General features: G+C 38.5%; 1 protein-coding gene across 1 annotated transcript in view; it reads right to left on the bottom strand.

The window, feature by feature from the left end:
• Nucleotides 1-21,006, bottom strand: part of TDRD7 (tudor domain containing 7) — a 102,427-nt gene that overhangs the window by 79,211 nt on the left and 2,210 nt on the right. The window lies entirely within an intron of this gene.

The following is a 21,006-nucleotide window of genomic DNA, read 5'->3' as shown; positions in this document are numbered from 1 at the left end:
GTCTCCTCCTTCCTCTCTGGGTGTTCCAGGATGTGAAGAACACTTAGGGAACTGATGACTGGCTAGATTGCTCTCTCCCCTTTTGATTCTCCCTCTTCTCCTCCTGGTTACTCTATCTCCCTCCTCCCTCTTCTCTTCTCCATGTAACTCTGTGAACCTCTCTGGGTGTCCCTCACTGTGGAGAATTTTTTCACCGTTAACCTAGGTTCCTGTAAGAATAAGACCGAAAGCCAGAGGCAGGAGGCTTAAATCCAAAACTTGAGAACACCAGAGAATGCCTCATTCCAGAGAACATTAATAGACGAGAGCTCGTCCAAAAGCCTTCCTACCTACAATGAAACCAAGCTCCACCCAGGAGCCAAAAAGTTCCAGAGCAAGACATACCACGCTAATTCTCCAGCAATGCAGGAACACAAGCCTGAGTATTAAAATACAGGGTGCCCAAAGCCATATCAAACCCACAGACACTCAAAAACTCATTATTGGACATTTCATTGCAATTCAGAGACAACAGATTCTGCTCCACCCACCAGAAGAGAGATGCAAACTCCCCTAACCAGGAAACCTTGACAAGCCACTAGTCCAACCCCACCCACAGGGAGCAAGCTCCATAATAAAAGAGGAACCACAAACTTCCAGCCTACAGATATGCCACCCCAAACACAGCAATCTAAACAAAATGAAAAGGCAGAGAAATGCTCAGCAGGTAAGGGAACATGATAAATGCCCACCAAACCAAACAAAGGAGGAAGAGAGACAAAGAATTCACAATAATGATAGTAAAGATGATCCAAAATCTTCTGAAGAAAATGGAGTTACAGATAAACAGACTAGAGACAAAGATTGAGAAGATGCAAGAAATGTTTAACAAGGACCTAGAAGAAATTATTGCCAAATTCAGACTTAAACTGAACAAAGTAGGGAAAGCCATGAGACCATTCAGGTATGACCTAAATCAAATCCCTTATGATTATACAGTGGAAGTGAGAAATAGATTTAAGGGACTAAATCTGATAGACAGAGTGCCTGATGAACTATGGATGGAGGTTCATGACATTGTACAACAGACAGGGATCAAGACCATCCCCATGGAAAAGAAACACAGAAAAGCAAAATGGCTGTCTGAGGAGGCCTTACAAATAGCTATGAAAAGAAGAGAAACGAAAAGCAAAGGAGAAAAGGAAAGATATAAGCATTGGAATACAGAGTTCCAAAGACTAGCAAGGAGAGATAAGAAAGACTTCCTCAGCGATCAATGCAAATTAAACAGAGGAAAACAACAGAATGGGAAAGACTAGTGATCTCTTCAAGAAAATTAGAGATACCAAGGGAACATTTCATGCAAAGATGGGCTCGATAAAGGACAGAAATGGTATGGACCTAACAGAAGCAGAAGATATTAAGAAGAGGTGGCAAGAATACACAGAAGAACTGTACAAAAAAGATTTTCACGACCCAGATAATCAGGATGGTGTGATCACTCACCTAGAGCCAGAAATCCTGGAATGTGAAGTCAAGTGGGCCTTAGAAAGCATCACTATGAACAAAGCTCGTGGAGGTGATGGAATTCCAGTTCAGCTATTTCAAATCCTGAAAGATGATGCTATGAAAGTGCTGCACTCAATATGTCAGCAAATTTGGAAAACTCAGCAGTGACCACAGGACTGGAAAAGGTCAGTTTTCATTCTAATCCCAAAGAAAGACAATGCCAAAGAATGCTCAAACTACCACACAATTGCACTCATCTCACACACTAGTAAAGTAATGCTCAAAATTCTCCAAGCCAGGCTTCAGCAATACGTGAACTGTGAACTTCCTGATGTTCAAGCTGGTTTTAGAAAAGGCAGAGGAACCAGAGATCAAATTGCCAACATCTGCTGGATCATAGAAAAAGCAAGAGAGTTCCAGAAAAACATCTATTTCTGCTTTATTGACTATGTCAAAGCCTTTGACTGTGTGGATCACAATAAACTGTGGAAAATTCTGAAAGAGATGGGAATACCAGCCCACCTGACCTGCCTCTTGAGAAACCTATATGCAGGTAAGGAAGCAACAGTTAGAACTGGACATGGAACAACAGACTGGTTCCAAATAGGAAAAGGAGTACATCAAGGCTGGATATTTTCACCCAGCTTATTTAACTTATATGCAGAGTACATAATGAGAAACACTGGGCGGGATGAGGCACAAGCTGGAATCAAGATTATCAAGATAAATATCAAGAAATATCAAGAGAAATATCTGAGAAATAACCTCAGATATGCAGAGGAACTAAAAAGCCTCTTGATGAAAATGGAAGTAGAGAGTGAAAAAGTTGGCTTAAAGCTCAACATTCAGAAAACGAAGATCATGGCATCTGGTCCCATCACTTCATGGGAAATAGATGGGGCAACAGTGGAAACAGTGTCAGACTTTATTTTGGGGGGCTCCAAAATCACTGCAGATGGTGACTGCAGCCATGAAATTAAAGGACACTTGTTCCTTGTAAGAAAAGCTATGACAAACCGAGTCAGCATATTCAAAAGCAGAGACATTACTTTGCCAAGAAAGGTCCGTCTAGTCAAGGCTATGGTTTTCCCAGTGGTCATGTATGGATGGGAGAGTTGGACTGTGAAGAAAGCTGAGCACCGAAGAATTGATGCTTTTGAACTGTGGTGTTGGAGAAGACTCTTGAGAGTCCCTTGGACTCCAAGGAGATACAACCAGTCCATTCTGAAGGAGATCAGTCCTGGGTGTTCATTGGAAGGACTGACGCTAAAGCTGAAACTCCAATACTTGGCCACCTCATGAGAAGAGTTGACTCATTGGAAAAGACTCTGATGCTGGGAGGGGTTGGGGGCAGGAGGAGAAGGGGACGACAGAGGATGAGATGGCTGGATGGCATCACTGACTCGATGGATGTGAGTCTGAGTGAACGTTGGGAGTTGGTGATGGACAGGGAGGCCTGGCAAGCTGCGATTCATGGGGTTGCAAAGAGTCCGACACAACTGAGCAACTGAACTGAACTGAGAAGAAATAAAAAAGTCAATCAATAATGAACAACACAATAACTGAGATCAAGAGTACTCTGAAGGGAACCAACAGGTGAATAACTGAGGCAGAAGATAGGATAAGTGAGGTGGAAGACAGAATGGTGGAAATGAATGAAGCAGAGAGGAAAAAAGAATTAAAAGAAATGAGGACAACCTCAGAGAGCTCTGGGACAATGTTAAATGCCCTAACATTCAAATCATAGGAGTCCCAGAAGAAGAAGACAAAAAGAAAAGGCATGAGAAAAAACTTGAGATAATAGTTGAAAACTTCCCTAAAATGGGGAAGGAAATAGTCCAAGAAACCCAGAGTCCCAAATAGGATAAACCCAAGGCAAAATACCCCAAGACACATTAATCAAATTAATGAAGATCAAACACAAAAAGCAAATATTAAAAACCAGCAAGAGAAAAGCAACAAATAACACACAAGGGGATCTCCATAAGGATAACAGCTAATCTTTCAATAAAAACTCTTCAGGCCAGAAGGGAATGGCAGGACATACTTAAAGTGATGAAAGAGGGAAACCTACAACCCACATTACTGTACCCAGCAAGGATCTCATTCAAATATGAAGGAGAAATCAAAAGTTTTACAGACAAGCAAAAGCTGAGAGAATTCAGCACCACCAAACCAGCTCTTCAACAAATGCTAAAGGATCTTCTCTAGACAGGAAACACACAAAAGGTTTATAAACTTGAACCCAAAACAACGAAGTAAGTGGCAACAGGATAATACTTATCAATAATTACCTTAAATGTAAATGGGTTGAATGCCACAACCAGAGGACAAAGGCTGTCTGAATGGATAAAAAACAAGACCCCTATATAAGAGACCCACCTCAAACCAAGGGACACATAGAGACTGAAAGTGAAGTGCTAGAAAAAGATATTTCATGCAAATAGGGACCAAAAGAAAGCAGGAGTAGCAATACTCATATCAGATAAAATAGACTTTGAAATAAAGGCCGTGAAAAGAGACAAAGAAGGACACTACATAATGATCAAAGGATCAATCCACGAAGAAGATATAACAATTATAAACATACATGCACCCAACATAGGAGCAGCACAACATGTAAGGCAAATGCTGACAAGTATGAAAGAGGAAATTAACAGTAACACAATAATAGTGGGAGACTTTAATACCCCACTCACACCTATGGAGAGATCAACCAAACAGAAAATTAGCAAGGAACACACACTTTAAATGATACAATGGACCAGTTAGACCTAATTGATATCTACAGGACATTTGACCCCAAAACAATGAATTTCACCTTTTTCTCAAGTGCACATGGAACATTCTCCAGGATAGATCACATCCTGGGCCATAACTCTAGCCTTGGTAAATTCAAAAAAAGTTAAAATCATTTCAAGCATCTTTTCTGATCACAATGTGGTAAGATTAGATATCAACTACAGGAAAAACAGCTATTAAAAATACAAACATATGGGGGCTAAACAACACATTTCTGAATACAACAAATCACAGAATAAAAAAGAAATCCAGTATCATGCATTGAACCTGGACTGGTGATTCATTTCATATATGATATTATACATGTTTCAATACAATACTGTAAAGTAATTAACCTCCCATTAAAATAAATAAATTTATATTAAAAAATAAAGCAAAAAATAAATAAATAAATTACCCTAAAAAAAAGAAATCAAAATATGCATAAAAACAAGTGAAAATGAAAACACAACAATACAAAACCTATGGGATTCAGTAAAAGCAGTGCTAAGAAGAAGGTTCACAGCAATATAATCTTACCTCAAGAACAAGAGAAAAATCAAATAAATAACCTAACTTTATACATAAAGCAACTAGAAAAAGAAGAAATGAAGAACCCCAGGGTTAGTAGAAGGAAAGAAATCAAAAAAATTAGCACAGAAATAAATGAAAAAGAAACAAAGGAGACTATAGCTAAAATCAACAAAATTAAAAGCTGGTTCTTTGAGAAGATAAATAAAATAGACAAATTACTAGCCAGACTCATCAAGAAACAAAGGGAGAAAAATCAAATCAACAAAATTTGAAATGAAAATGGAGAAATCACAACAGACAACACAGAAATACAAAGGATCATGACACTACTATCAGCAACTATATGACAATAAAATGGACAACTTGGAAGAAACAGACAAATAGTTAGAAAAGTATAATCTTCCAAAACTGAGCCAGGAAGAAATAGAAAATCTTAACAGACCTATCACAAGCACAGAAATCAAAACTATAATAAAAAATATTCCAACAAACAAAAGCCCAGGATCAGATGGCTTCACAGGTGAATTCCACCAAAAATTTAGAGAAGAGCTAACACATATCCTACTCAAACTCTTCCAGAAAATTGCAGAGGAAGGTAAACCGCCAAACTCATTCTATGAGGCCATCATCACCTTAATACCAAAACCAGACAAAGATGCCACAAAAAAAGAAAATGACAGGCCAATATCACTGATGAATACAGATGCAAAAATCCTCAACAAAATTCTAGCAAACAGAATCCAACAACATTTTAAAAAGATCATACATCATGACCAAGTGGGCTTTATACCAGGAATTCAAGGATTCTTCAATACTCATAAAACAATCAATGTGATATACCACGTTAACAAATTGAAAGATAAAAACATATGATTATCTAAATAGATGCAGAGAAAGCCTTGAACAAAATTCAATATCCATTTATGATAAAAAAAAAACCCTCCAGAAAGCAGGCATAGAAGGAACACACATCAACATAATAAAAGCCATATATGATAAACCCACAGCAAACATTATCCTCAATGGTGAAAAATTGAAAGCATTTCCACTGAAGTCAGGAACAAGACAAGGATGCCCACTCTCACCACTACTATTCAACACAGTTTGAATAGTAGTTTGGAAGCTCTGGCCACAGCAATCAGAGCAGAAAAAGAAATAAAAGAAATCCAGATTGGAAAAGAAGAAGCAAAACTCACTGTTTGCAGATGACATAATACTCTACATAGAAAACCCTAAAGACTCCACCAGAAAATTACTAGAGCTAATCAATGAATATAGTAAAGTTGCAGGATATAAAATTAACATACAGAAATCCCTTGCATTCCTATACACTAACCATAAGAAAACAGAAAGAGAAATTAAGGAAACAATACCATTCAACACTGTGATGAAAAGAATAAAATACTTAGGTTTAAATCTACCTAAAGTAACAAAAGATCTATGTATAGAAAACTAAAAAACACAGATGAAAGAAATAAAAAATGACACAAATAGATGGAGAAATATACTATGTTCATGGATCAGAATAATCAATATAGTGAAAATGAGTATACTACCCAAAGCAATCTATAGATTCAATGCAATCCCTATCAAGCTACCAACGGTGTTTTTCAGAGAACTAGAACAACTAAATTCAAAATTTGTATGGAAATACAAAAAACCTCAAATAGCCAAAGCAATCTTGAGAAAGAAGAATGGAACTGGAGGAATCAACCTGCCTGATTTCAGACTATACTACAAAGCTACAGTCATCAAGACAGTATGATACTGGCACAAAGACAGAAATATAGATCAATGGAACAAAACAGAAAGCCCACAGATAAATCCACGCATCTATGGAACCTTATCTTTGACAAAGGAGCCAAGAATATACAATGGAGAAAAGGCAATCTCTTTAACAAGTGGTGCTGGGAAAACTGGTCAACCACCTGTAAAAGAATGAAACTAAAACACTAACACTGTACACAAAAATAAACTCAAAATGGATTAAAGATCTAAATGTAAGATCAGAAACTACAACCAGAGGAAAACATAGGCAAAACACTCTCTGACATAAATCACAGTAGGATCCTCTATGACCCACCTCCCAGAGTAACGGAAATAAAAGCAAAAATAAACAAATGGGACCTAATTAAACTTAAAAGCTTCTGTGCAACAAAGGAAACTCTAAGCAAGGTGAAAAGACAGCTTTCAGAATTGGAGAAAATAATAGCAAACGAAGCAACTGACAAAAGAATTCATCTCAAAAATATACAAGCAGCTCATGCAGAGAAGGCAATGGCACCCCACTCCAGTACTCTTGCCTGGAAAGTCCCATGGATGGAGAAGCCTGGTAGGCTGCAGTCCATGGGGTCGCTAAGAGTCAGCACGACTGAGCCACTTCACTTTCGCTTTTCACTTTCATGCATTGGAGAAGGCAATGGCACCCCACTCCAGTATTCTTGCCTGGAGAATCCCAGAGACAGAGGAGCCTAATGGGCTTCCGTCTATGGGGTCGCACAGAGTCGGACACGACTGAAGCGACTTAGCATAGCATGCAGCTCAATACCAAAACAACAAGTGACCCAATCAAAAAATGGACCAAAGAACTAAACAGACATTTCTCCACAGAAAATATACAGATGGCTAACAAACACATGAAAAGATGCTCAACATTATTCATTATTAGAGAAATTCAAATCAAAACCACAATGAGGTACCATCTCATGCTGGTCAGGATGGCTGCTATCAAAAAGTCTACAAACAATACATGCTGGAGAGGATGCGGAGAAAAGGGAACCCTCTTGCACCGTTGGTGGGAATGCAAACTAGTACAGCCACTATGGAGAACAGTGTGCAAATTCCTTGAAAAACTGTAAACAGAACTGCCATACGACCCAGCAATCCCACTGCTGGGCATACACACCAAGGAAACCAGAATTTAAAGAGTTACGTGTACTACAATGTTCATCACAGCACTGTTTACAATAGCTAGGACATGGAAGCAACCTACATGTCCATTAGCAGATGAATGGATAAGAAAGCTGTAGTACATATACACAATGGAATATTACTCAGCTATTTTTTTTTTTAATTAAATTTTAAAATCTTTAATTCTTACATGTGTTCCCAAACATGAAACACCAATACAGTATACTAACACATATATATGGAATTTAGAAAGACGGCAATGACGACCCTGTATGCAAGACAGGAAAAAAGTCACAGCTGTGTATAACGGACTTTTGGACTCAGAGAGAGAGGGAGAGGGCGGGATGATTTGGGAGAATGGCATTCTATTACTCAGCTATTAAACACATTTGAATCAGTTCTAATGAGGTGGATGAAACTGGAGCCTATTATACAGAGTGAAGTAAGTCAGAAAGAAAAACACCAATATAGTAAATTAACGCATATATATGGAATTTAGAAAGATGGTAATGATGACCCTATATGCAAGACAGCAAAAGAGACACAGATATAAAGAACAGACTTTTGGACTCTTGTGGGAGAAAGCGAGGGTGGGATGATTTGAGAGAACAGCATTGAAACATGTATTTTACCATATGTGAAACAGATCACCAGTCCCAAGTTCAATGCATCAAACAGGGCACTCAAAGCCAATGCACTGGGACAACCCTGAGGGATGGAATGGGATGGAGGTGGGAGGGGGGTCTGGGATGGGGGACACATGTACACCCATAGCTGATTCATGTCAATGTATGGCAAAAACCACTATAATACTGTAAAGTAATGAGCCTCCAATTAAAATAATTAATTTTAAAAATTACAAGGCCTTGAGAAAAAAGAGAACAAATTATACCAAAAGAAAGTAGACAGAAGGAATTAATAAAGATGAGAGCAAAATCAACACTGACACATCAGTAATGAAATAAGAAAAGAGAGTAAAGAAAAAAAATCATGAAGCCGAAATTGGTTTTTGAAAATATCAATAAAGCTGGTAAACTTCCAGGTAGATTAATCAAGGGGATAAAAAGAGAAGATACAAATTACAAATAATATGATCAAAGAGGGGGCCACGACCCAGAGGGATGGTATGGGGAGGGAGGAAGGAGGGGGGTTCAGGATGGGGAACATGTGTATACCTGTGGCAGATACATGTTGATGTATGGCAAAACCCATACAATACTGTTAAGTAATTAACCTCCAATTAAAATAAATAAATTTATATTAAAAAAAAAGAATGGCCTGGTTGGATCTCCCTGCAGTCCAAGGGACTCTCAACAGTCTTCTCCAACACCACAGTTCAAAGCATCAATTCTTTGGCACTCAGCTTTCTTCACAATCCAACGCTCACATCCATACATGACCACAGGAAAAACCATAGCCTCGACTAGACAGACCTTTGTTGGCAAAGTAATGTCTCTGCTTTTCAATATGCTATCTATGTTGGTCATAATTTTTCTTCCAAGGAGTAAGCGTCTTTTAATTTCATGGCTGCAGTCACCATCTGCAGTGATTTTGGAGCCCAAAAAAATAAAGTCTGACACTGTTTCCACTGTTTCCCCATCTATTTCCCATGAAGTGATGGGTCTGGATGCCATGATCTTTGTTTTCTGAATGTTGAGCTTTAAGCCAACTTTTTCACTCTCCACTTTCACTTTCATCAAGAGGCTTTTTAGTTCCTCTTCACTTTAGAATTTTAAATTTGTAGTTAGAAGCCTTCACACAAGGAAAACTCAAACCCAGATGGCTTTACTAGCAAATTCTAACAAACACTTCAGAAGGAATTAATACCACTTCTATACAAACTTCCAAAAATGGAACACTTCTGAATTCATTTTATAAGACCAACATTATAATGATACCAAAACCAAGGACATTACAAAAAAAGGCACAGACAGATCAATATCCCTCATGAAACAAAGTGTAAAAATCATAACAAAGTATTAATAAATTAAATACAAAAATATGTAAGAGAAATAAGACATGATTAACTATGGTTTTACTCTAGGAATGCAAGGTTGGTTCAACATTTATAAGTCAATCAATGTAACTGACTATATAAACAGACTAAAGGCAAAAGGAGAAGGTGCACCAGAGGAGGAGGTAGTTAGACGGAATCACCGACTCAAATGATGTGAATCTGAGAAAACTCCAGGAGACAGTGGAGGACAGAGGAGCCTGGCATGCTGCAGCCCATGAAGTCTCAAAGTCGGACACCAGTTAGTGACTGGACAACAACAACAAAGGAGAAAAATCACAATATAAATAGATGAAGAAAAGACTTTTGATAAAGTTCAAAATCATTTATGTAAATAACTCTCAGAAAATAAGAATAGATGGGAACCTCCCTAACCTGATAAAGAATATCTGTGAAAAACCTTCAGCTAACATCATATGTAATAGTGAAATGAATACTTTCTGCTTAAGAATGGGAACAAGGCAAGAATGTCCATTCTCTTCACTCCTATTCATTACCATACTAAGGTCCTAGCTGGTGCAGTCAGGCTGATTTCAACACTTATCATAAAAGCATATTAGTTGAAATAGTGTGATACTAACAAAAGAACAGTCACATCAATGGAACAGAATGGACTCACACATAGTCAACTGACTTTTGACAAAAGATAGCAAGGAAATTCAATGAAGGAAGTTCAATGAACAGTGCTAGAACACTATTCATCTACATACAAAAAAATAAACCTCATACACAAAATTCAATCAAAGTTAACACTATAAAATTTCTAGAGAAAACAGGAATAAGTCATTGTGACTGTGGGATAGGTAAAGAATTTTTAGAGCCATGAAGTAAAAAAACGGACAAATTGGATCTTATTAAAATTTTAAGTTTCTGCCCTTCTAAAGGCCATTAAGAAAATGAAAAGACAAGCCACAAACTAAGTGAAAAGATTTTCATAACACACCTGGTAAAGGTCTCTTAACTTGCACATTTAAACAATACACAAAAATTCAGTAATAAAAAAAGAATACAAAAATGTGCAAAACATCTGAACACATACTTCACAAGAGTACAGATATAGACAGCCAAAAACACATTAAAAGATGCTCAACAGCATTACTCATTAGGAAAATGCAAATTCAATCCATAATGAGGTATTACTATACTTCCATTACAAATTTTTAAAAAAACTAACAATATGAAGTGCTGATGAGAATTCAGAGCCATCTCATACATTTCTGGGGGGCGGGCATGCAAAACAGTACTTTAAAAAATAGTTTGGCAATTTCTTATGAAGTAAAGCATACAATTATCATATAATCAAGCAAATCCACTCTTCGGTCAAAATCTGTACTTCAATGTCATAGTAGCATTAGTCATAATTATCCCAAACTTTAAACAATCCAATTGTCTATCAACAGGTGAAGAGATAAGTAAATATACATCGAGACAATGGAATAATACCCAACAATAAAAAGAAGACTGTTGATACATAAAACCATATGAATGACTCTCACAAGCATGCTAAGTGAAAAAATCCAGATAAAAAGGCTATTCACTGTATCATTCTATTAATGTAACATTTTGGAAAGGAATAATCACAGGCACAGAAAAATTTCATCAATGGTTTCCAAGGGCTTGGGGTTGCTAGGGCACAAGGCAATTTTGGGGGTGATGGAGATATTCTGCATCTTGATTGTGGTAATAGTTATACCAAGATAATGCTCAAAATCCTTCAAGCTAGGCTTCAACAGTATGAGAAGCAAGAACTTCCAGATGAACAAGCTGGATTTAGAAAAAGCAGTGGAACAAGAGATCAAATTGCCAACATCCATCCATTGGATCATAGAAAAAAGCAAGAGAATTCCAGGAAAACATCTACTTCTGCTTCACTGACTACACTGAAGCCTTGTGAATTACAACAAAATGCGGAAAACTCTTAAAGAAATGGGACTACCAGACCACCCTACCTGCCTCCTGAGGAACCTGTATCTAGGTCAAGAAGCAACAGTTAGAACTGGACATGGAACAATGGACTAGTTCCAAATTGGGAAAGGAGTATGTCAAGGCTGTACACTGTCACCCTGCTTATTTAACTTTAATGCAGAGTACATCATTTGAAACGTCAGGCAGGATGAATTACAAGCTGGAATCAAGACTGCCAGGAAAAATATCAGTGAGCTCAGATATCCAGATGACACCACTCTTATGGCAGAAAGCAAAGAACTAAAGAGCCTCTTGATGAAAGTGAAAGAGGAGAGTGAAAAAGCTGGCTTAAAACTCAACATTCAAAAAACTAAAGATCATGGCATCTGGTCCCATCATTTCATGGCATATAGATGGGGAAACAGTGACAGACTTTATTTTCTTGGGCTCCAAAATCACTGCAGATGGTGACTGTAGCCATGAAATTAAAAGACACTTGTTTCTTGTAAGAAAAGCTATGACAAACCGAGTCAGCATATTAAAAAGCAGAGAAATTACTTTGCCAACAAAGGTCTGTCTAGTCAAAGCTATGGTTTTTCCAGTAGTCATGTATGGATGTGAGAGTTGGATCATAAAGAAGGCTGAGCACTGAAGAAATGATGCTTTCAAATTGTGGTGTTGGAGAAGATTCTTGAGAGTCCCTTGGACTGCAAGGAGATCAAACCAGTCAATCCTAAAGGAAATCAACCATGAATATTCATTGGAAGGACTGGTGTTGAAGCTGAAACTCCAATACTTTGGCCACCTGATACAAAGAGCTGACTCACTGGAAAAGATCCTGATGCTGGGAAAGACTGAGGGAAGGAGAAGGGGATGACAGAGGATGAGACGGTTGCACAGCATCACTGACTGAATGGACATGAGTTGAGCAAACTCCAGGAGATGGTGAAGGACAGGGAAGCCTGGCATGCTGCAGTCCACCAGATTACAAAGAGTCAGACATTGACTGAGCGACTGAACACCACCACCACCTACAGACCTATAAACTAAAAGTGGTGACTTTTACTTTACATAAAGTAGATCTCAATAAACCCAAAAAAAAAGTTCCTTCAAGCTGTGCCCTTCTGCAGTCAACTTTCTCCTCATCACCCATATATTGTCCTGGTTCCAATCTGTCCAGTGATCTGCTGTTAGTACAGGTTAGGACTGACTAGTGTTCTTGAGTATCATCCATGTTACTACAGTTAGCAGGAGTTTGTTGCTTTTTATTGATGAGTAGTATTCCACTGTATGGATATACCACAATTTGTTCATCCATTCAAATGTTGATAGACATGTGGGTCTTTTCCAGTTTTGGAGTATTAAAAGTTCAGCGGCTTGCACTGATTACAATAGGTAGGACATGGAAGCAACCTAGATGTCCATTGGCAGAGAATGGATAAGAAAGCTGTGGTACATAAACACAGTGGAATATTACTCAGCTATTAAAAAAAACACATCTGAATCAGTTCTAATGAGGTGGATGAAACTGGAGCCTATTATACAGAGTGAAGTAAGTCAGAAAGAAAAACACCAGAAAAACACCAATACAGTAAATTAACACATATATATGGAATTTAGAAAGATGGTAACGATGACTCTACATGCAAGACAGCAAAAGAGACACAGATATAAAGAACAGACTTTTGGACTCTGTGGGAAAAGCCAAGGGTGGGATGATTTGAGAGAACAGCATTGAAACATGTATATTACCATATGTGAAATAGATCACCGGTGCAAGTTTGATGCATGAAACAGGGCACTCAAAGCCAGTGCACTGGGACAACCCTGAGGGGTGGGGAGGGACGAAGGAGGGGGTTTCGGGATGGGGGACACATGTACACCCATAGCTGATTCATGTCAATGTATGGCAGAAACCACTATAATATTATAAAGTAATGAGCCTCCAATTAAAATAAATAAATAAATTTTTAAAAAAGGTCAGGTGCTTTCCACTATGCAAAACAGTAGAGTTTCTTCAGAAAACTAAAATAGAGTTATCATACAATTCAGCAATCCCATTCCTGGGCATATATTGTGACAACTATAATTCAAAAAGATACTTACACCCTACATTCATAGCAGCACTATTCACAATAGCCAAGACATGGAAATAACCTTAATATCCATAGACAGATGAACAGATAAAGAAGATGTGGTATGTATATACTATAGAATACTGCTTAGCCACAAAAACGAATGAAATAATGCCATTTGCAGCAATATGGATACAAGTAGAGATTATCATATAGGTGAAGTAAGTCAGAAAGAGAAAGACAAATATCATATGATATCATTTATATGTGGAATCTAAAATATAGCACAAATGAACATATCTATGAAACAGAAACAGACTCACAGACATACAGAACAGACTTACGGTTGCCAAGGGGGAGAAGGGGTGAGAGAGGAATGAACTGGGAGTTTGGGGTTAGCATTAATAGATGCAAACTATTATGTTTAGAATATATAAACAATAAGGTCCTGCTGTATAACACAGGGAGCTATATGCAATCTCCTGAGATAAACCATAATGAAAAAGAATATATAGAAAAGAGGAATGTATATATGTGTATAACTGAGTCACTTTGCTGTACAGCAGAAACAACATAGAACAACATTGTAAATCAACTACAGTTCAGTAAAAGAGTAAATAAAGCTGCTCTGCAAAGCTATTTTTCTTTCTCTTGTGTAAATTCAATTTTCTGAAAATTTAATATCCATAATAACTACCCAAGGAAAGCATTATCCTCATTCTGCAGATGAGAAAACCAAATTCAGAGATGTTAAATAATCAACATATTACAGGATATATGGAAGTCAGGATTTTGGTCCTGGTCTATTTGATTCCAAAGCTCAAATTCCTTCTATTATTTTACCCTGACTGGTGCTGAAAAACAGAACTTAGCTTGCCAAAGGGGAGAAAGGTGGGACTACACTAAAGTCTTTGGCTATGTGGATCATAACAAACCTGTCTCCTGAGAAATGGGTCAAGAAAGAATAGTTATAATCCTGTATGGGACAACTGACTGGTTCAGGATTGAGAAAGGAGTATGACAGGGCTGTTGATTGTCACCCTGTTTATTTAACTTATACGCAGAGCACATCACGTGAAATATTGGGCTGAATGAGTTACAAATTGGAATCAAATTGCAGAATAAATATCAACAACCTCAGATATTCAGATGATACCACTCTAATGGCAAAAAAGATCTTCATGACCCAAATAATCACAATGGTGTGATCACTCACCTAGAGCCAGACATCCTGGAATGTGAAGTCAAGTGGGCCTTCGAAAGCATCGCTACGAACAAAGCTAGTGGAGGTGATGGAATTCCAGCTGAGCTATTTCAAATTCTGAAAGATGATGCTGTGAAAGTGCTGCACTCAATATGTCAGCAAACTTGGAAAACTCAGCAGTGGCCACAGGACTGGAAAAGGTCAGTTTTCATTCCAATCTCAAAGAAAGGCAATGCCAAAGAATGCTCAAACTACTGCACAATTGCACTCATCTCACACACTAGTAAAGTAATGCTCAAAATTCTCCAAGCCAGGCATCAGCAGTATGTGAACCGTGAACTTCCAGATGTTCAAGCTGGATTTAGAAAAGGCAGAGGAACCAGACATCAAATTGCCAACATCTGCTGGATCACTGAAAAAAGCAAGAGAGTTCCAGAAAAACATCTACTTCTGCTTTACTGACTATGCCAAAACCTTTGACTGTGTGGATCACAATAAACTGTGGAAAATTCTGAAAGAGATGGGAATACCAGACCACCTGACCTGCCTCTTGAGAAACCGATATGCAGGTCAGGAAGCAACAGTTAGAACTGGACATGGAACAACAGACTGGTTCCAAATAGGAAAAGGAGTACGTTAAGACTGCTTATTTAACCTATATGCAGAGTACATCATGAGAAACACTGGACTGGAGGAAGCACAAGCTGGAATCAAGATTGCCGGGAAAAATATCAATAGCCTCAGATATGCAGATAATACCATCTTTATGGCAGAAAGTGAAGAAGAACTAAGGAGTCTCTTGATGAAAGTGAAAGAGGAGAGTGAAAAACTTGGCTTAAAGCTCAACATTCAGAAAACTAAGATCATGGCATCCTGTCCCATCACTTCATGGCAAATAGATGGGAAAATTGTAGAAACAGTGGCTGACTTTATGACTAGACTCTGTCTAGTCAAGGCTATGGTTTTTCCAGTGGTCATGTATGGATGTGAGAGTTGGACTATAAAGAAAGTTGAGTGCCAAAGAATTGAAGCTTTTGAACTGTGGTGTTGGAGAAGGCTCTTAAGAGTCTCTTGGACTGCAAGGAGATCCAACCAGCCCATCCTAGGAAATCAGTCCTGGGTGTTCACTGGAAGGACTGATAGTGAAGCTGCAACTCCAATATTATTGCCACCTAATGCGCCACCAGCTGACTCATTTGAAAAGACCCTGATTTTGGAAAGACTGAAGGCAGGAGGAGAAGGGGACAACAGAGGATGAGATGGTTGGATGGCATCACTGACTCGATGGACGTGAGTCTGAGTGAACTCCGGGAGTTGGTGATGGACAGGGAGGCCTGATGTGCTGCAGTTCATGGGGTCACAGAGTCAGACATGACTGAGCAACTGAACTGAATGGCAAAAAGTGAAGAGGAACTAAAAGACTCGATGAGGGTGAAGGAGGAGAGTGAAAAAGCCAGTCCCATCACTTCATACAAATAAAAAGGGAAAAGGTGGAATAAGTGGCAGATTTCCTCTTCTTGGGCTCTAAATCCACTACGGATGGTGACTGCAGCCATGAAATTTGAAGACGATTGCTTCTTGGCAGGAAAGTTATGACAAACCTAGACAGTGTGTTAAAAACCAAAGACATCACTTGGTGGACCAAGGTCCATATAGTCAAATGTATGGTCTTTCCAGTAGTCATGTATGGATATGAGAGCTGGACAATAAAGAAGGCAGTGTTAAGTGTTAGTCGCTCAGTCATGTCTGACTCTTTGCAACCCTGTGGACTGTAGCCTGTCAGGTTCCCCTGTCCACGGAATCTTCCAGGCGAGAATACTGGAGTGGGTTGCCATTTTCTTCTCCAAATAATTGATGGTTTTGAACTATGATGCTGGAATTAGACATTTGGAAAGCAAGGAGATCAAACCAGTCAATCTTAAATGAAATCAACACTGAATACTCTTTGGAAGGACTGATGCTGAAGCTGAAGCTCCAATACTCTGGCAATCTAATGTGAACAGCTGACTCACTGGAAAAGACCCTGATGCTGGGAAAGACTGAGGGAAGCAGGAGAAGGTGACAACAAAGGATGAGATGGTTGGATGACATCACAAATTCAATGGACATGAACTTGGGCAAACTCCAGGAGATGGTGAGGGACAGGGAAGCCTGGCATGCTGCAGTCCATGGAAGAGTTGGACATGATTTGGGGACTGAATAACAACTTCCTGACTTAAATGTAAGCTCATGGAAGCAGGGATTTGGATGGGTTTTGTTCACTGCTGAATCCCTAGTGCCTAGCCCACAACCAGAGCTCAGTAAATCCTGAGTGAATGAATGAAAAATTCTCCATCTAGCTAACACCACTCCTTTTCTCTCCTATTCACTAAATAACAGCATAGTGTACATGGGCAATTAAAGGAATAATCCTCAATTTAATTTAAAAAATTATTTTCAAATTTTAATGGCTGTTGTAAACTGATTGAGACAGTTAATCATGTCAAGCTGTGATTGAGATCCATCAGATAGATTATTTCTGGGCCTTTCCACTCTGAGTCCAAGCTCTCAATGAGCAGGCTCAGGTCTGGGCCGTAGAGTTACTGCAAGAAGTTCACACACGTCGAAGTGTAAGCAAGCACTGCTTGAACACTGGTAAATGTCTCATACTAACATACATTCGTATTCCTCAAACAATATGCAGATACAGTTGAGATTCAAAAACACAACTTTGTGAATGAATTGAAAATTCATTCGTTTCAATTCATTCAGTTCAAAAGCTATGAATTTTCAGTAGCTTTTGGTAGTTATATATTTTGTCAACCAATGGATATTAGAAGTACAACTACTTGTGTGTGAAGTTTCACAAAGTTTTTTTTAAAAATTAAAAAAAGCGCCTGACCCTTGAGGAGACTGGGAAGCAATACTTGACCACATGACTAAAATCGAAAGCATTTCTCTCCCTCTCCTTTTTTAGGCATGCTATTTTCATGGAATACTACAATTCTCTATTAGTAAACAAGTCTTTGGAGGGAAGGGCAGTCCCCTGGATTATAAGACTGAAGACTTCAAAGCTGGTGAGAAGTGGAAGGGTGAATGTGGTTGTGCATTTTGTCTGGATGAATGTCTTACTCTCAGGTCTGTGTTCTCATGTCTCATGTCTGTCCAGTTTGCAATTTCTCCTACATTAGCAAATATCAGTTCAGGCACTGAACAAAAACAATGTTACAACTAACGCTCAAAAAATGTAATGTTATTTCTAACCTACTATACTGCTGTAGAATGCTTTAACTTTTGTTAATTCCTTGGTTATCATGGCATTTTCTCAGCTTTCCTGAAGATGGCAAGTTATTCTCAAGAACTTTTATAAAAAGTATACACAGAAGAGTACTTTCCTCTAACTATAAAAATCAAGTTTATTATCTTGGATGTCATCCATTAGAACCGTAGAAGAAAGCTTACCCTGGGAATTTCAACTCAGTGCAGAGCCGCAACAGCAATCCCTACAAAGTGGTTCCCAGACTGCTTAAGCTGCCATTTCGTTCTTTCAATCTTCCTCCTTATTTCTACTCTCTAAAAGTGTTGTGATAAATATAATTTAGAGTTTAAGAGAATTCAATTTATTTTGAGAATGTTATGCAAGCCCTGATGATGGTAAGTTAGGCTAGGCTGGGAGAAATAAGGTTGGTCATCTTTTAAAATCCAGGTTAGAATTCTTAAGGGTTTCCCTGGATAATAAAGGGGCTGCTTGAGCTGAGTAAGAATCCCCTGCTTAAGCAGAGTAAAGTGGAGGTGAATCTGGGGAATTATTTAATCAGAATACTTTAATCTCAAAAACTGACCAAGGTCAGCTAGCAAAGATCTCAGTCAAGGAGGAAGAAACCAGCCACAATGATCACAACAGACTGCACTTGACTTTCATGGCCTTCTTCTCACCCTTTCTCCTCCTTTCCTTGCCTCTCTTTCTGAATGATAAGTGTCGAAAATAGAGTTATATGTGCTTAGCACAATACTTGGCATTCAGTGGTTATATTTTCCTAGAAGCCTGGTATGGATGGGAAATACCTATGAATATATGCATTACATGGCTAAGAGTGCAAAGATACAGGCATTGGTGTACTGGAGACATTTCTAGTACAGCATCAAATCTGAAACATTATAACCTTCCCAGTTTTTCTTACTTGCCTCATTAACATACTTGACCAGGCAAGCTTAGTAAAACCACCAGATCTCTAAGATTTCTCACCTAACTAGTACACAAAAGTCACTTGACTGCTATGTCAATACAATGTCCCTGAACCAATGTATGGCAGCACAGGGCAGTGGCCTGACCTCAGAGTGGGGAGCTGAGAGAAGCATGGAATGCTTGTGGGCACCTTCTCACCATCTCCAAACTGCTTAGTTTAAAAATGAGGAAACTGAGGTAGAAGGTGATTATTCCAGGACTCACATATTTTTATGGCCAGAACCACAACAAAAATCCAGGTCTGGCTCCCAAACCTAGGGCTTGCTTTCAGACAGCTGCTCCAAATGTACAGCATTGGCTTCTGAAAGTAAATTTGACTTGGAGAACATGGAGAGCAACCCTGAGGCGTATTTAGTGACTAGCTGTTAAAGTGGCATGAAATGAGGATCTGTCACATTCTGATTTAAGGGTGTGGCACTCAAATCCAAAATACTTTTCAACTGCTGTAAAAATTCAATCCTTTTACACTATTCCTTTTCTATTTTGCTACACAATTAATCATGAGTACCCCGAAATGCTAACAAGGTGCACCAAGTGGGGCAGGGAGTAGGCGAAAGTAATGACAACCTTTTGGAAAGCAAGGTTTAAACAATGTAAACAGCCTAAAATAACTTTCACTTTCAATATTATGTTTTGTAAATTCACAGTTTTTCTGATACACCTGAAAATGGTCTCTGGAGAGTCTTATTCTGAAGAAGCAGGTTTTGGTGTCCTCTGGATACCTGCCTTTACCATTAGCTGACGCTCCCTGGCTCAGTCTTTTCACATCTGATCTGCTTTCCGTAGCTTCAGTTTCCTTAGTCCTGCTGCCCAAAGACCTTTGGCCAAGCTGGTCATGCTCCCATCTATGCTTTCTCCTCTCAGTTTCTCTTTTCTCAACTATTTCCAACTATACGATTTGATTCATTTTCCTTGTTGCATTTTTTTGTGTCATAAATTTGAGTAGAAGAGTGGCACTCAACCCTTAAATAAATGTAAAGAATTATTAGGGTAAACTGAAATCACCAATCTCTCTTATCCTCTTTAGTCAGCTACTCAATTTTTAGTGTCTCCTTAGGGCACATCCTTCTGGTAAATGGCTGCCCTTCTCCATGAAGATACTACTTTAGCAATGAGTCAGGCCCCTAAAAGCCAAAATGTGTGTGCTGAAAAGACTTTTTAGGCATCACCTAGTCTATCCCAACCCCCTCATTATGCATCAATAAACTGAGCCTAAAAGAAGGAAGGTTTTTGTTTAAGACTCTTTGGAGGCAATTTCTCATCCGGCAACAGTTTACATGTTATCTTTTATTTCCAATTACAGTCTATTTGTTACTACCTGAGTTACTCCTTTACCAACTCTTTTTTTTTTGAAGATAGTAATTAATGCCCTCAGGTGGTGATATACTTCCTTCAGAGAGCAGTTTTCATTTTTATTACTGTAATTTCAACTTCCAAATTATACATGCATTACTAATTACATAGTATGAATAAGTAACAGCTCTCCATAAATCTACATACTGGAGAAAAAGCTCTGAGATCATAAGTGGCTTAGTTAGGAGTTTGGGCCTTAATCCCAGTGCTGCTTCTAATTAGCTATGACCCTTTGAGGAAGTCACTTCAGGTCGTTTTTTCCATATGGAACCTAAGGAAGATGGGCAAGATCTATGGTTCTCAACCTTCCCTGGAGTCCTTCAAGTGCTGAAATAGGGTCCAAAGATCTAATGAAAATGGGTTTGCTTCCTCTGGACAAAGCTGCAGAGCTAAAATACTGAGTTTGCTTTGGGGTCACACTGAGTATTTTGTGCCAATCAGAAGCTTTAACTGCCACATATCCTAACACACACCTTTAGCTAAAAATGATAATTAAATAGTTTACTTGAAAGACAAA

This window comes from Capricornis sumatraensis, chromosome 6 (assembly GCF_032405125.1).
Source record: "Capricornis sumatraensis isolate serow.1 chromosome 6, serow.2, whole genome shotgun sequence".
NCBI lineage: Eukaryota > Metazoa > Chordata > Mammalia > Artiodactyla > Bovidae > Capricornis > Capricornis sumatraensis.
Note: the sequence above shows the minus strand (reverse complement) of the source record. Positions and strands in the feature narration are given on the sequence as shown.